The 14,943-nt window shown below is 54.0% G+C and overlaps 1 protein-coding gene across 8 annotated transcripts in view; it reads left to right on the top strand.

Moving 5' to 3' along the window:
* The first annotated feature begins 1,277 nt into the window (after nt 1-1,277).
* The window catches only part of LDLRAD4 (low density lipoprotein receptor class A domain containing 4), a 158,698-nt gene continuing 145,032 nt past the window's right edge, over nt 1,278-14,943 (top strand). For 3 of the 8 annotated variants that reach the window (XM_044934505.2, XM_025273577.3, XM_006051095.4), the window contains exon 1: nt 1,282-1,746. The gene's annotated coding sequence lies outside the window, so the exon portion shown is untranslated. Of the gene's footprint in view, nt 1,747-1,889; nt 2,295-10,259; nt 10,428-14,943 lie in introns of those variants that run through there. The other 5 variants (XM_044934503.2, XM_044934500.2, XM_025273574.3 and 2 more) reach the window with 4 other exon arrangements.

Below are 14,943 nucleotides of genomic sequence, written 5' to 3'. Positions count from 1 at the left end.
AAGCCAGCTTTTTCACTCTCCTCTTTAACCTTCATCAAGAGGCTCTTTAGTTCCTCTTCGCTTTCTGCCATAAGGGTGATATCATCTGCGCATCTGAAGTTATTGGTAATTCTCCTGGCAATCTTGATTCCAGCTTGTGCTTCATCTAGCCCCGCATTTCGCATGATGTACTCTGCATAGAAGTTAAATAAGCAGAGTGACAATATACAGCCTTGATGTACTCCTTTCCCAATTTGGAACCAGTCTGTTGTTCCATGTCCAGTTCTAACTGTTGCTTCTTGACCTGCACACAGGTTTCTGAGGAGGCAGGTAAGGTGGTCTGGTATTCCTATCCCTTTAAGAATTGTCCACAGTTTGTTGAGATCCACACAGTCAAAGGCTTTCGTGTAGGTCAATGAAGCAGAAGTAGATGTTTTTCTGGAATTCCCTTGTTTTTTCTATGATCCAGCAGATGTTGGCAATTTGATCTCTGGCTCCTCTGCCTTTTCTAAATCCAGCTTGAACATCTGGAAGTTCTCAGTTCATGTACTATTGAAGCCTAGCTTGGAGAATTTTGAGCATTACTTTCCTAGCGTGTGAGATGAGTGCAATTGTGCGGTAGTTTGAACATTCTTTGGCATTACCCATCTTTGGGACTGGAATGAAAACTGACCTTTTCCAGTCCTGTGGCCACTGCTGAGTTTTCTAAATTTGCCAGTATATTGATTGCAGCTCTTTCACAGCATCATCTTTTAGGATTTGAAACAGCTCAGCTGGAATTCCATCACCTCCACTAGCTTAGTTCCTAATAATGTTTCCTAAGGCCCACTTGACTTCACAGTCCAGAATGACTCTAGGTGAGTGGCTAATTTTCGTGGCTGTAATAAAGCTGGGTTGAAATGCCCAGGTGCTGTGGCAATAACCAAATCTCGGTCAAACACGGGTCAGGTTAGTGGGTGTGAAAGCTCATACTTTTGAAAACAACACCTATGCTGTCCACACTCAGGTGGAGTTCAAGTTCCAAAGGCCTTCAGAGGAGGAGAAATGTAGGCCCTCCAAGGAGAAAGGGATGCCGTGGGAAGAATCCATCTGACCTTCCTGTCTGCGAAGGGGTTGACCGGGCGAACAGGAGGATTTATCAGCCCTACTAAGGGTCCTGCAGCCCTACTGTGCGCCTGGGCCTGTTTGGGAAGACAGGTTACCAGGGGCGTGCGCGGCTCCCGCCGCCGTCTCCCGCTCCGGGATGGAGTTCCCAGTCCGGCCGGCGGTGGGCGCGCGCCCCGCCTGGCCGAGCCGAGCCTTGTGCGCAGCCAGGGGTCCCGCGGCCTGGCCGCCCGCTCTCCCTGCTCTGTGGCCGCAGTCCGCGGAGGTCGGCGCTGCCCGCTCGGGGTCCGGACGGCCCACCCCGCTCCTGCCCCGCCCGGCCGCCGCCGGTCCCGCTAGGAGGGGGATGGGGAGGGTGGAGAGGCCGGCGGACCGCGAGGCAGACGCGGCCGCGGCGAGCGGGCCGGCGGGAGACAGACGGCGCGGAGGCGGAGACGGTACTGTCTCCCGCTTCCCCGCCCGGCGCTGCGGACCCGCCAGCGAGGCCGGGGATCCCCTGCGGGCCGGGGAGGAGCCGCCGCCGCCAGGCCGACTGCGTGTCCCGCGAGCGTGGAAGGGGGCGGGGAGCGCGGGGAGCCCGGGCCGATCCGGGCCCTTAAAGCATCCCGCCCTCCCCTGCCGACCCCGGGCGCCCGCCGCCTCACTCCAGAGCCGCGGCCGCAGGTAAAGGCTGACCCGGTGCTGCGGCGTCCGGCGAAGTTCGGGGCGGAGGCGCGGGCGGGAGGACGGGACGCTGGAACGGGATGTCCTCGATCCCCGCCGTCGGCGCCCTCTCCAGGGTCGCGCTGGGCACGGCGGCGTCCGGCGCTGCCGGGGGCGGGCGCCGGACGGCGGCCCCCACCGAGCCGTCGGCTTCCTGGTGCCCCGCCGCGGCGGGGTGGGGGAGGCGGGGTCCGCGGGCAGGTTGTGCGGGACCTGCCCGAGTTTGCGGGCGGGAGGACCCTGGACCCTGCTCTTCCGGGTGTTGAGCGCGCTGCGCTGGGCGCGGACTGCAGGGGCTCCCGCTGGTCCGGGCGCCGCTGGCCCTTAGGCTGCGCACCGAGCCCGCAGGAAGCGGGCGTGGGCAGGATTTCTGTGACCCTCGCGGCGGAATAAACAGGAAGCGACGAGCACCCAGCCCGGCCGTCCCGCTTTGTCGTGCGGTCTGCGGGGCACAGCGCGCGGGACGCCTCCCGGGACCTCGCCCGCTGCCCGGGGGCTGGGCGCGCCGGGTAAGCTGGGTGCTGGGCCGCTCGCCGTGCTGACCCCCAGAGCATCAGCTTGGTTTTAAACTTTTTTCCTAATTGGAAAAGGAAGAGGCTTCCGATGAGGCGGGGGGCGAGGGGGTTTAGGAAGACAACGAGGGCCGCGACAGGTGGGGGGGCACCTGGAGAAGGTAGGGTTCAGGGCCGCTTGCCGAGTGAACCCGGGAGGGTTTTTGCACAGGAAACTCAACCAGGCGCAGGAGTGTCCGTGAATGCGGTGGATTCAGTAGCTTAAGTTTTGTTTTCCCCGTAGATTCTTTTAATTAGCTGAAATTGGATATTTTTGATTTGCTTATTTCTCTTCCTCTGTGTCCCATCTATTTTCTTCTCTTTTTCTCGTATTACTTTGGTAGCTTCACATCTCTGGACCTCTGGCTTGTAGTTCGGTGCTGCGTTCTAAATGTGGGTTATGACTGTGATGAGTATTTTTGGATGCCCTACTGTGTGTGGGCATTGTGGGATGAGGGAAGTGAGCTGCACAGAGTTGGTCCTGGAGCTGGTGTTAGTAGGCTTCTTGCAGTGGAGGTGGCTGCCCTCAAGATTGGTGCATCTCTTCCTTTAAAAGGAAGATTCCTTTGAAAATGGCCCTTCTGCCTGTTGGGCTGACCCTAAGGGTGATCTCCAGTCCGGGTCCCCTGGAGTGGCACAATAGTCCTGGTGACCCTGCACGGAGAAACTGCCAGGGTGTCCAGTCAGGTCTGCGTCTTCATAGGAGGGTTTAGTCTTTCCAGGCCTTATACTGTGTGTGCCGTCTCCTCTGCACAGCTGCCCTTGGAGTCTGCACAGTAATCTTGGAACATGTTCTTTATGTTCAGTGAAGGGTCGTAATGTCAAATTTGAGTCATTCCGTGGACTAAGGAGTGGATCTTATCCATGTACATGTATTGAATTATAATATTTGGTTTCCTGTCAACCCTTGGATGGGTGCCCTTTAATGGTCTTTGCAAAGAAGTGCTTTTTGAAACACGGGGTATAGTCCTCATGATCTTTTAGAGCTTAATTCTTTTAAGAGCTTCCCTTTGCTATTGACATTGAACACATTGTTAGGAAATAGGGCTGAGACTGTAAATGCCAGTGAGGGATTTGCTGCTGCAGACATGGAGCTGCCTTCTTCCCTTGTTTTAAAAGCTGCCCGCCCCCTCTCCACCGCCCCCAATTTCTTCATATTTTGCTGTTACCCTGGAAGAGTCTTGGCTGTTGGTGGAGTCTTCTAGTTGGTGGAGGCTTGTATTTACGATGGAGAAAACTGTCCCCAGCAGGCTTTTAGGGCTGTCTCTCGAATCCTCTCTGGGGCTGTTTGCATGACCAGTCTTGCAGAGGAACCTGGCCTGTGGCACCTGCTTACTAAAGGATTTTGTGCCAATTTGGTGGCCTATCGTTTGAAAGTCAGAGTCTCCGCCCCCACTTGCCAGAGTATATACATACACAGACAAATTTCGTTACTCCCCCCAACCCCCCCGGACTGCTGACAGTGCTCTAAGAATAGTTTTCTTGCCTGGCACTGAGAGCAGTATCCACCCGCCTGCAGAGGTGTTTACAGTCCTGGGCTGCAGTCATGGTTGACTTAGTGGCCTGGCAGAGCGACCGGTGGCTCGTGGGATGAGATTGACTCTTCCTTGGGGCTGCTGGAGGGGCACCTCCCAGCCGGACAGGGGAGCCTAGGGAAGTGACAGTGAGTTAGCATCTTGGGCACTGTGGTTCCTGGCCTGTGGTCCAGCAGAGACCCTTGAGCTTGTCTGGATCCCTGTGCAGTCACCCTCATGGTCTGGGCAGGAGGTACTCAGGGCGTGGGGCATTGTCAGTGGCACCCATGACTGGTTGGGTCTTCCTGGTGGCCCTTGCAAGTTTATTTTCATCTTTCTTCTGCGTCTGGGCTTATGATGTTTCTGTGAGGTATCTGTTCTTTGAGGTGAGAGTTAATACAGAAGAAAGAAATGAAATGATCTTTCCATGTTAACCTGCAAAATTTTTAGAAACATTTGATGTACTTCATATGGATTATGGTGAGCAGTGCAGAATGGTGTGGAGTGCCCCCCAGTGGCCCTCTCTTCCTGCTTCCACCCCCTACTTTTAGGGGTCTCAGGACATTCTCCGGAAAGCCAGTCATCTGATGTTAGAGTGACTTTCTGCCTTCATGGTGTGTGTTAGTCTGGAGTTATACCGTGACCTTGTACCCTGGGTGTGAAGGAAGGTGAAGCTTCAGTTTTCAATAGCAATGTATAGCTTCTGCCTCCGTCTGAAACTTTAGGCCACGAGACTTGCCACATCTTAGGGAAATTTTGGTGACATTATTAGTTTCATTTTTAGGCAAGTAGGGGACACAAGTGAGCACCTGTATTAATTGCTGTAGAAATAATTGGGTTTGTAATTCAAAGTAATACTGTTTTTCTCGCTACCATAGGAGGATGTGAAAATAATGCTTGTGTTGTGTCCTATCCATGTGATTTGAGTATGGATTGCTTTTCTTTGAATTTCCACTAAAAATGGTACTTTGGCCTTTTAAGCTGTTTTTGTAAGGACTTTTCTTTCCCCCAAGCTTGTTTTCCAGATAAGTCTTGGAAATTACGAAGAACACAGCTATAATTTCTCCCTTGATTGGCAGCAGAGAGCTTTCCCGGACAAAAATAAGGCTGTTTTGTGCCAAATGGTTGACTTTTCTAGAATAAAAACTCTAAAGGGTTTGCAAAGAGTCCTCTGGTTAATATATTGGCATTCCCAGAACCCACTAAAACCCGGCAGCCTGCCAGACACCACTTAATGAGGACGCGGAGTGTCTGGCTCAGATCCCCAAGAGCAGAAGCGGGTGGGGGCTGCTGTCCACACCCTTTATTCATTTTTAATGACCGTACTTTTGTGTTGCAGATTTTGTTCTGCACCCATCAAGACCCACAGCCCTGGTGCCGCCCCTCCCCCATTCATTTATCTGCTCATTCACTTGGCATTGGAAAAGTGTGGAGACTTGCAAGGTTAAGGATCCTGGTGAGGGATCCTTTCTGTTTGCGGGAGTTCTTTTGTGGTTGGCTTTCTGTTTTCTCATTCTTCTTCCTACCCCCAAAACCCGGCCTTTATTTTGGAAGAGGAAGAGAGAAAAGGAACAGAAAAGGAGATGACAACTTTTTTTTTTTTAATGATGCTTTATTGTCTCCTGGAAAAGCGAAGCGTTTATGAAACTTAAAGTTTGTCAGACAGTTTATATGACAGTGCAAGTTGGTGCTTGCCAAGCTCCAGACAGATTGCTAACGTTACATGACAGGGAAAAAGAAATTACCGCTGTCTGCGAGCGGTGGGCGGGGCCGGACACCCGGCAGCCTGCAGGCTGTGCAGTGCGTGGGGTGCGTGGGGGTGCGTGAACAGCCTCCGCCCGCTGCCTGGAATTCTTCGACTCGCTTTGGAAGCAAGAAGGGTGTGGCTCTTGATTTTATTTTCGGCAGGGCTGCAGGGCGGCAGGATCCAGGGAGCAGCTCTGTATTTTTTCTGACACGGTGACGCTTTGCCTCGCGGGCGCCTCCGGCCCACACAACTCTCCTTCGCATCAGGGGACATGGTTCCTCATCTTCCTCCCGGGGTCCAGCTTTCGATGGCACTGAACTGTGTTCTTAGCCGCTCAGGTCCTCACGTGTCTCGAAGCCAAGTTTACGGCTGCGTTGTTTCTGAAGCTGTAGACGTTGAGAATCGGTTGCCTGAGATAAGGGTGCCAGCTGCCCGGGGGAGGGGGCTGGTGGCACTCCTTGGGCACAGTGTACTTTCATCCCTGGCATGTGGAGAGTCAGCTGGCAGCGTGACAGGTGTAATGAACTTAATGGACTTGCTCTAGTTGTTGGTGGGGACACTGCTCATATTACAAAGCTAGCTCCTAAGTGGGGGCTCTGCCAAAGGACTTGCAGGACCTTCTCTGTGCAGACGGGATCCAAGGTCTGGCCTGGCCGAGAACTGGGTGTGTGTGAGCCACACGGTCCCTAAGTGGACCCAGACTTTCTCTTCAAAGGAAGGCTGCTCTGTCTAATCTCCCCACCCATATCCTTCCATCCATATGGTGGGGTGTGGCCCTGCCCCTGGGATTGCAGAGTGCAGGCTCCCAGTGCTGCTTCCTTGGTTCCCCAGGAGTGGCTGGACCCCTGGTGGCCAGTCAGTGGCCTTGGGGCCAGCAGCCTCTGCACAGAGTTGAGAGGGAATTTCCAGAGTGAAATCCCCTGTTCTGAAGGTGGGAGGCCAGGCTGTGCTTAGAAGGGCTCCCGTGGCCAGGGGTCAAAGTGGTGGGGGAGGTAGCAGCACCTTGGTGCCAGGCCATCCTTAGCGTCCTGAGAGCTCTTGTTAGCTGATTTCATCCCTTAGCAGCCCTAGGATGTGGGCACTGCCACCCGTCAACCCCCCCACAGGCACACAGACAGCAAGAAGCCTGAGATGCTGGCATGAAGAAATGCTGTGCCTTCTTTGGGGACCACTCTCAGCAGTCGGAACGGAGCAGGACCAAATCTCTCTGTGACCTGAGCAGGGCCCAGCACTCCTCCTTCCTGCCTGCCTTCCTCCATGGATCCAACTCACGCCTCTCCTCCCGGCCTCACTCTTCTTTCTTTTTTTAAAAAATATTTACTTATTTGGCTGCACCAGGTCTTAGTTGCAGCAGGTGGGATCTGGTTCCCTGATCAATTGCATTGGAGTGTGGAGTCCTAGCTACTGGACCAATGGGGAAGTCCCTCCCCACCCCTCATTTGTAACCCCAGCTCCTGTGCCTGTCCTGCCTGTGGTCACAGCCTCAGCTTTGCGAGTTGGGGTTGGGCGGGGCTCCATGGGACTGCCTCGCTGATGTTATCGGGCTGGGTTTGTTGGGGCCGGTCCTATTTTCCTGGCCCCCAAAGCCTTTGGGCTGGACTGAGGTGGCCCAGGCCCTACCTGTGCAGCAGAACTCAGCTAGTCCCCAAACGTGGGATGAAGCGAAAAGATAATCACAGCTCTCAGATTCTCTGTCGTGCCTTGTGCGGGGTTGGGTTAATCAACCACACGTGTCTGCATGCAGTTCTTGTGTCCATCCTGGATAGACCCAAGTGTTTGAGCTTATGGGGCCTGAAGTGAGGCCCCAGGAGGTGCAGATGTCCGGAGCCTGCAGGATGACCCCCAGCCCTTGGTAGACTTCTGAGGCTGCAGGCGGGACTAGACCTTTCTAGACCTTTCATACCCCCTAGTGGCTGGGTGGTACTGTTCCCCACGAAGGTACTGTGGTGCCCACAGGCTGTGGGCACTGTTGGGCCTCAGTCTAGTGAGGTCCCTGCAATGGGGGTGGATGGGCATCCATTTGTGGTGGAGGCCACGCCTATCTGGAGGAGTTCCTGTCTGTTCCTCCTGTCAGGTGGTGGGGGCCCAAGGGCCCTAGACCAGACTCCACACTCTGTTTGAACCTGACTTTTTATTCCAGAGATTCTTTCAGGCCCAACTGAAATCAGCATCACAGACCTAGTCTCTGAAATCCTTTTTTTTTTCTCCCTGATTTAAAAAAACAAGAAGAAAATAAAAATGACTAAAATTACCTATAATTCCACTACCTTTAGAGATGACCTCTATTAACAGTTTTGTAGATTCTTTCCAGGCTTATTTATTGATTATAAAATCATGCTTCGAACTTACATACTTTTTGTAAACTTTAACATTCCATCTTGAATATATTTTCATGTAATTTAAATATTCTCCAAAAATACCACTGCTGATGAGTATTAAATTCCACCCTGTGGTTATATTGTTATTTTCTTAAGCCTGTTCTGGGACACTGAGTCTGCTGGCAGTTTTCCCTATTATAAATAATTCTGCACCAGACATTCCGTTTACATTCCGGTTACATCCTCTGGACAGATTCCTCAAGGAGGAGCCAGTGGGTGTGAGAACTTTCAGAGGGGCCCCCAGAAAGGATGGGGCACTACACACAGACATGGGTGACTGCAGCCTTGCCAGTGCTGAATATTGTTATAAAAAAAAATCTTTGCAAGTTTGGCAATGAAATGGTATGTTTAAATTCTCCATCCCATCCTTCAGTGTAGCATCCGGTGACCCACAGGTGAAGAGAGTTTGCTGTCACCAGGGCTTTGCTGTGGGCAGATGCAGTGATGTTAGTGGGTGCTCCCCACGGTGGGGATAAGACCTTTGTACTGTTTTAAATTTGAATTAAACTTAGGCAGACAGGTTAAGGGCAGTAAACAGTCTAATAATACATTTTAAAGAGAAAATTAGGGATTTTATGGCCAAAGACTGTGTCTAATCTTTCCCTGCTCCTCTCACCCTAACTGGGGCAGGGAGGGCAGTGTGGACCCCGGGGGTGGAGCGAGGAGGCCAGGGTGGCTCCGTTAGCAGGTGCCTGAGGACCTGAGTGACACCCCCCTCAGTCATCCTATTCGCTCTCAGCCCTCGCTTTCTTAGATCAGACTCTTCCTTGGCCTCTCCCCGAAGGATGCCAACATGAAACTCATCTTCTTACTGTTGCACTTGATGGCTGATGCTAGATCTCTGGCCTGGTGGTCCTCTGTGGGGTTGGGGGCTTTGCCGTGGCCCCTTTCGCTACACTTCTGCAGATTTCTGCTTCCAGCCAAGGCCGGAGCCCGTCCTGAGTGCAGACTCCAGAGGGTGTCGGTGCCGGCTGCTCTGGAAGCCCCAGACAAGGGAAAGCATCTCAGTACATCGCAGTTAACTGAAGTCTGTTTTGTTTTCCTCAAAAGGCAGCCTGATTGGTTGAAACGTGGGGACCAGCTGGAGGGAGCAAGACATGACACCTGCGTCTTGGGGTAATTGGGCCCCAACGAGCTTGTTTTGGTCACAGTCACCTTCGTGCAGTGGTGTGGGGCAGGTGTGGATGCTTGGGAGCGCTGGCAGGTGAACCCACTGAGCAGAAAGCAAAGGCCATGGGCTCCTTTGGCGCTGATGCTCGAGTGGGTGACCACGGCACTCTGGGCGCAGCCTGTGGGAGCCCCCTTGGCTGTTGTCTTGCCTGCTTGGCACCCCCCACCCCCACCCTGCTGGCCACGCAGGCAGCCACACCCCACTTTCCAGGTGCAAACGCACCCTGGACAAGGCCTGGGGAGGGGGGCAGTCGGGGCTTTGGAGATGTAGTGAGCCAGAGGACCCCAGGAACTGAGAGGGCTAGCTGGTGGCCACCCAGCTCTCTGACCGTGGGGGGCGGGGGTGGCTGGGGGAGCAGCCGTGTGGGGTCTTGAGGAGTTAGTAACAGTGGTTCGCGGACCAGGCTGCTGGTCCCTGTGTGCGGGGCTGGCCGCTCCTCAGTCAGAAAGGAGGGCTTTCTGGATAGAATTCAGCATGATTTCAAGGGTGGCTAAGGTTATAGTTGGGTGGCTTGGCTGGACAATTGCATTTCTGTGACTTGGGCTCTTAAGATAAACACTGATGCCTTTGGAACTTAGCTTCCATCCTACTGGTATTTAAATATGAGCGCCAGTCTTTTACTTCCAAACCAGAGGTCCTGGGATTTATTTATTTATTTATTTTCATCTGAAGAGTAATGTAAAAATAGTGTATACACACAGTCTTTACTGTGTAAGTTAGGTAGTAAATTTAGTCCAGAGAAATGATAGCCTTTGTAGAAACAAAGTTGGCCCCTCTGTGGCTTGGAGCTTTTGTTATTTGATGGACTCCCTTGTGCTGAGCGCGGAGCGTGAACGTTCACCCTTTTCCTGTTTTGACTTGGCTCACTTTCTGGAGTTTAGGAATTGGGACTCACTTATGTGCCTGAGGGAGCGGCTTCCGCGGAGGCCCCAGGGCTCCAGTGTGGGCCGGGGCCGCTCAGGTGGACGCATCACCGCATAGTATGGAGGGAAGTTCTGCCGTGAGGAGGTTGCTTTTCTCTGCTGCCGGCCGCGCCCTTCCCTAAAACAGCCATCTGCCTGCTTCTTAGGTTCTAGGGGATCAGATGAGGAATAAAGCTCACGCAGACCAGCTGGGAGAATCCAGCCTCGATGAGCCTCGATGAAGCGCGCTGCTTCCAGTGAACCGAGTATTTGGGGCGGGCGCACAGATGTGCGGTGAGGACCCCGCTCCTGCCCGGGGACTGGAGACCCAGAAACCTGAGTCTGGGCACCAGAAGCGGCCGCTGTGACCACGCTCCAGGTCTGAGCCATTAGTCTGGGAGGAGCGTGTACCGGGGGCGTGGGGGCGAGGCTGCTGGCTTGCAGCTATGAGCGCTGGCCACGCACGCGGCCTCCCTCCTCCTCTGCTCCGTGGGCCCACGACGTCCGAGCGCTTGGTCTGCTCCTGACAACCGGGGGGAGACTTCAGGGAGAGGTTGGCTTTGGGCTGAGAGGTGGCCAGACAGTGGTTTGCAGGGCGAATGGCAGGGAGAGGGGTCTCTGTCCCGGGCCCCCAGAACCCTGTGCGCTGAGTCCGGACGGCGCAGACCTGAGCGTGACCTTCGTGCGCTGTGAGCATGGGCTCCGCTCGCACGGTCACGTGTGTGGATTATAGGTCAGTTCGTTTGTGCAGTGTGTGTGCTGCCCAATCTTGCTCACAGCGGGATGTGTGTGAACAGTCGGGGGCCACTGTTGGCCGTGGGACCACGTGTCCGGGCAGCTGTGGCAGGAGGGCGGGTCCACAGTGACTGCATGGCTCCTGCGTTTCCGGCTCTACCGCACCTGGCGGGGAAGGGCACAGGGAAACACTAACAGGGAAGCCTGGGTCGGGTCCTGCTAGCGCAGAGTGTGCCTGGTGGTCGCGCTTCAAGGGTCAGATCCCGTCTGTGCACGTGGCTGGTGGTGGACGGCGTTGCTGGGGAGGGGACACAGGTGCTGGGAGGAAGTGGGAGTTGATCCATGGCTGTAACCTGCATGGTAAAGGGAGGAGGGGGGCTCAGGGAACGAGTGTGAGTGGAGGTGGGTCTCGGAGGCGGGAGGCACGGTCCTTGTTGGAAGTGGAGAGTTCGGTGGTTCTAACTTCGTGGTGCTGGGTGGAGGTCTGCAGACTTAGTCTCTTATGGAGCTTCTGCCCATCTTTGCTGAAAACCGAATCAGCCAGCAGTGATGGTAAAACGGGGCTGTGGGGACACCTGCCTTCCACCTGTTTTCACACCTGGTGGTTTGCCCTGGAGGCTCTGTCCCCAACTCAGGGCTGAACGACTTGGAACTTGTTCACATTTCACAAAATGCTTAAACGTTCGTCCTCCAAAGAGCTCATACCAGGGAGTTAGGCTTGTCGCTTTCACATGGTGACAATAGTGGCTTCTGTTTGCAAAACACTTGAGCTTTTCCAGGCTCTTCAAAGACAGTGTTTAATCTCATGATCCTTGGCTTTAAGCAACAAATAATGAGATGTATGTGGAAATGTAATTAATTTCTAATGCAGCTGTTAGCTGAATATGGGATTCAGATCACAGTTTATTTTAACGTACAAAACCTGATGGAAAGAGGTGCCCTGCAGTCATCCAGGCCTCATGGTGGGTGGTTTTCTGAAGGAACCCAGGCTTTGCAGCTTGCTGGCTGGACAGGCATAATTTTGGGAGGTTAGGGCAAATGCTAGTCAAATTCAGAAGTACAAGGCAACTTGAGGGCTTGAACAGTCATTTCCCCGTGGTTGTCAGAAAGAGACGTGGGTGCGGCAAGGTGCGTGGGACAGTGCTCTCACCTCCCTAGTTAGAGGACGCTGTGCTGGCGGCCCTTTGTGGCACTTAAATCACAGCAGGTCCTGGCACACCTGGAGTGTCACCTGGTGGTCACGATGGAGCCGACGTCCCCGTTTGTCCTGTGTCCTTCAGACCAGCTGGTTTTCCCCTTGTGGCTTGGATGCTGTCTTGGTGTCTGTCTGTTCAGCTGTGGGTGCGGGTTACTGCTGGTCTGCCTCCCCTTTTAACAGAGGAGTGTTTGAGCCGTGACATCAGGCTGCCCCAGCCCTCGCGGTGCCTGGCTACCCCTGCGCCTCGACCTCGGCAACTCTCCTCCTCGGGTTCTCCTCTTCTGTGGCCACCATGTGTCCGTCCCTTCACCTTCTTGGACTGCAAGCAGAGTCAGGCTTGCTCTGTGGCTTCCTGCTCTCTCCTTTGCAGGCCCCAGAGGTGCTGTTTCTCCCCAAGTCCAGGTGCGTCCTGAGCTGGTGATGGAGGCAGAGGCCAAAGGGTCCCTTGCGTTCCCTGCTTGGACATCCACTAAACCGCCAGTGTGGGCCAGGTGTCCCTTGGAGGTTTTGGTGCAAAGGAAGTGCTTTCTGCCCTCTTGGGCTGTGGATCAGTAACTATCTTGGAGGGTCAGTGGCATTTGAGGGTGGCCTGACCCTGAAGGACAGTGTGGGGAAATGGACCCTCCTTGCTGAGCAGAGTGCTTGTCTTCTGTGTTGCTGGGATCTTCTCTGCTGTTGGTGGAGTGGGGACTGTGGCGAGGAGGGGCAGGTGGTCAGTGAGCAGAGCCCGGCGAGCTGGTGGGGGTACTGAGCGCCCCTTATCTGAGTTTCCTTCCTGTGGTTCTTTGTTACTGATTCTGGCGAGGTTTTATTGACAACCTCTTCATGATGAGACGTGGTTGGGTGCTTGGTGACATGGCCTGGGGGTCTGGCCACGTCTGAGGGGTCTGACCTTCAGTCAGTGGGGAAGGTTTCTGACTACTGAGCCTCCCACCCATGCCTGGAAAGCATAGAATTCCATTGTGTGGATTGAAATGGGCTCTGTATTTACGTGAAGGCCTTTGCCCCTGACTCCACACTCAGGCCTGACTGACCAGTGGTCCTCCCCAAGCCTGTGACTAGAGCCGTGTCCTGATCCCCTCTCTCCCCACAGTGATTCAGACACACAACCAGGAGCCCTCCTGGACCCCCCCTCCCCACGTAGAGGCTTGTTCTGCCTTCAGAATCTGCCCTAAATCTGGTCACTTGTCTCCGTCACCAGTAGCTCAGTGTGTGTCCCTCCCCTGGGCTCATGCAGGGCTCTCTGACCAGCCACTCACCTCCCTTCCCCATAGTCTGGTTTCAGCCCAGTGGCTGAGTGAACCGGGCCTGGTGATTGGGCTGCTGTCCCCTGGGGCTCCCCACTGTCCAGCTCCACCCCCAGGGCTTTGTGGTTGCTACCGAGACCCCTCTCCCCAGGGCTGTGCGTCCATCACTCACTTCTCTCAGGCCTCGGTTGGGTGTCCTGCCTGTCCAGATTTCCTCCACTGCCCAGGACAGCGAGCATAGGACCCAGGGAGCACAGGCCAGAGCCAGGACACGGCAGGACAGCCACTCCTGGGGTGGGGGAGGGGTGGGCACTGGGGGTCCACCACAGTCACCAGGGGTCAGGCCAGGCCTCTACTACCTATCAGAAAGGCTGAAGCACAGCTCATGCTGGGGGCCGAGGGGGCGCTGGCACAGCTCAACTCTACACCACCCCCCCACCCCCAGGTGTTTCCTCATCTACATTAACTTTCATTTGACTGTTTTCCCCAAAATGACCTGCTCTCGCCCTCCCTCCCCCTCTCCCAGTTTAACCCACTTGCCAAATAAACTGCTGGTGAATGAAAAATTCTTTGTTTCAAACACATGAATCAAACTGTGGAAGATCATCAGATTTGTTAGTGTTCTTGAAATCATCATAGGCAGAGATTTTTCCCTTTAGACCAAGTGTCTGTCATAACCTCGGTTCTTCTCAGCTGTTTTCTTCTGTCCTTGGGATCAGGAAAAGTTCAAAGTAGAGGAAGTTACAATCTGTGAGTCATTTTCTCATCTTGTCAAAGAAGACTAAGCCCTGAACAGGTCCCTGGGAGCTTGACTCATCCTCCAGACACCTGACTGTGCTTTTATTCTGGTGTTAGATTCATCTTCTTGAGCTGTGTGGCCTCCCAGGCGGCACTAGCAGTAAAGAACCCACCTGTCGGGAGTTCCCTGGTGGTCCAGTGGCTAAGACTCTGAGCTCCCAGTGCAGGGGGCCCAGGTTCGATCCCTGGTCAGGGAGCTAGATCCCACATGCTACAACTAAGACCCAGAGCAGCCAAATAAATAAATAAAACTAAAAAAAAAAAAAGAACCCACCCGTCAACGCAGGAGACACAAGAGACCCTGGTTTGATCTCTGAGTTGGGAAGATCCCCTGGAGGAGGGCATGGCAACCCACTCCAGTATACTTGCCTGGAGAATCCCATGGACAGAGGAGCGTGGTAGGTTGTAGTTCATGGGGTCACAAAGAGACACAACTGAAGTGACTTAGCACACACAGCACACCTTAGAGTTCAAATTCACGAGGATATGAAAATTATTTAGGTGGAACAAGGAAAAAACCTGAATAAGACAAATTCCAGTTAATGGCAAGTTACACAGCGATTCATTTCCAGTGATGGATTTCAGCCCGTGTGATGTGTCACAGACACTGGGGGTGCTTGCGGGTGAGGTGGGAGTCTCCCCACGTCCGGGGGACACATCTGTGGTCCTGCCCCCTCCAGCGGTGGCGGGCTGTCTCAGGGCCGAGTTCCAGTCTGCCTCCATCAGAAGTCTGTTGGAATGAGGCAGGTACTGCACTTCCCTGAAGAACACCTGCAGGGGATGGGCCAGGACCTTAAGAATGGACGTATCCAGCATCGCCCAAGGATGATTTTGAAATCTTGTCTTTTTACCCTTTCCTTGTTTGCTACAGTGATCACTTTTATAACAAGAAAATCATCAGTGAACTTGATTTCTTC

The sequence above is a fragment of the Bubalus bubalis genome, chromosome 22 (assembly GCF_019923935.1).
Source record: "Bubalus bubalis isolate 160015118507 breed Murrah chromosome 22, NDDB_SH_1, whole genome shotgun sequence".
Taxonomy (NCBI): Eukaryota; Metazoa; Chordata; class Mammalia; order Artiodactyla; family Bovidae; genus Bubalus; species Bubalus bubalis.
Note: the sequence above shows the minus strand (reverse complement) of the source record. Positions and strands in the feature narration are given on the sequence as shown.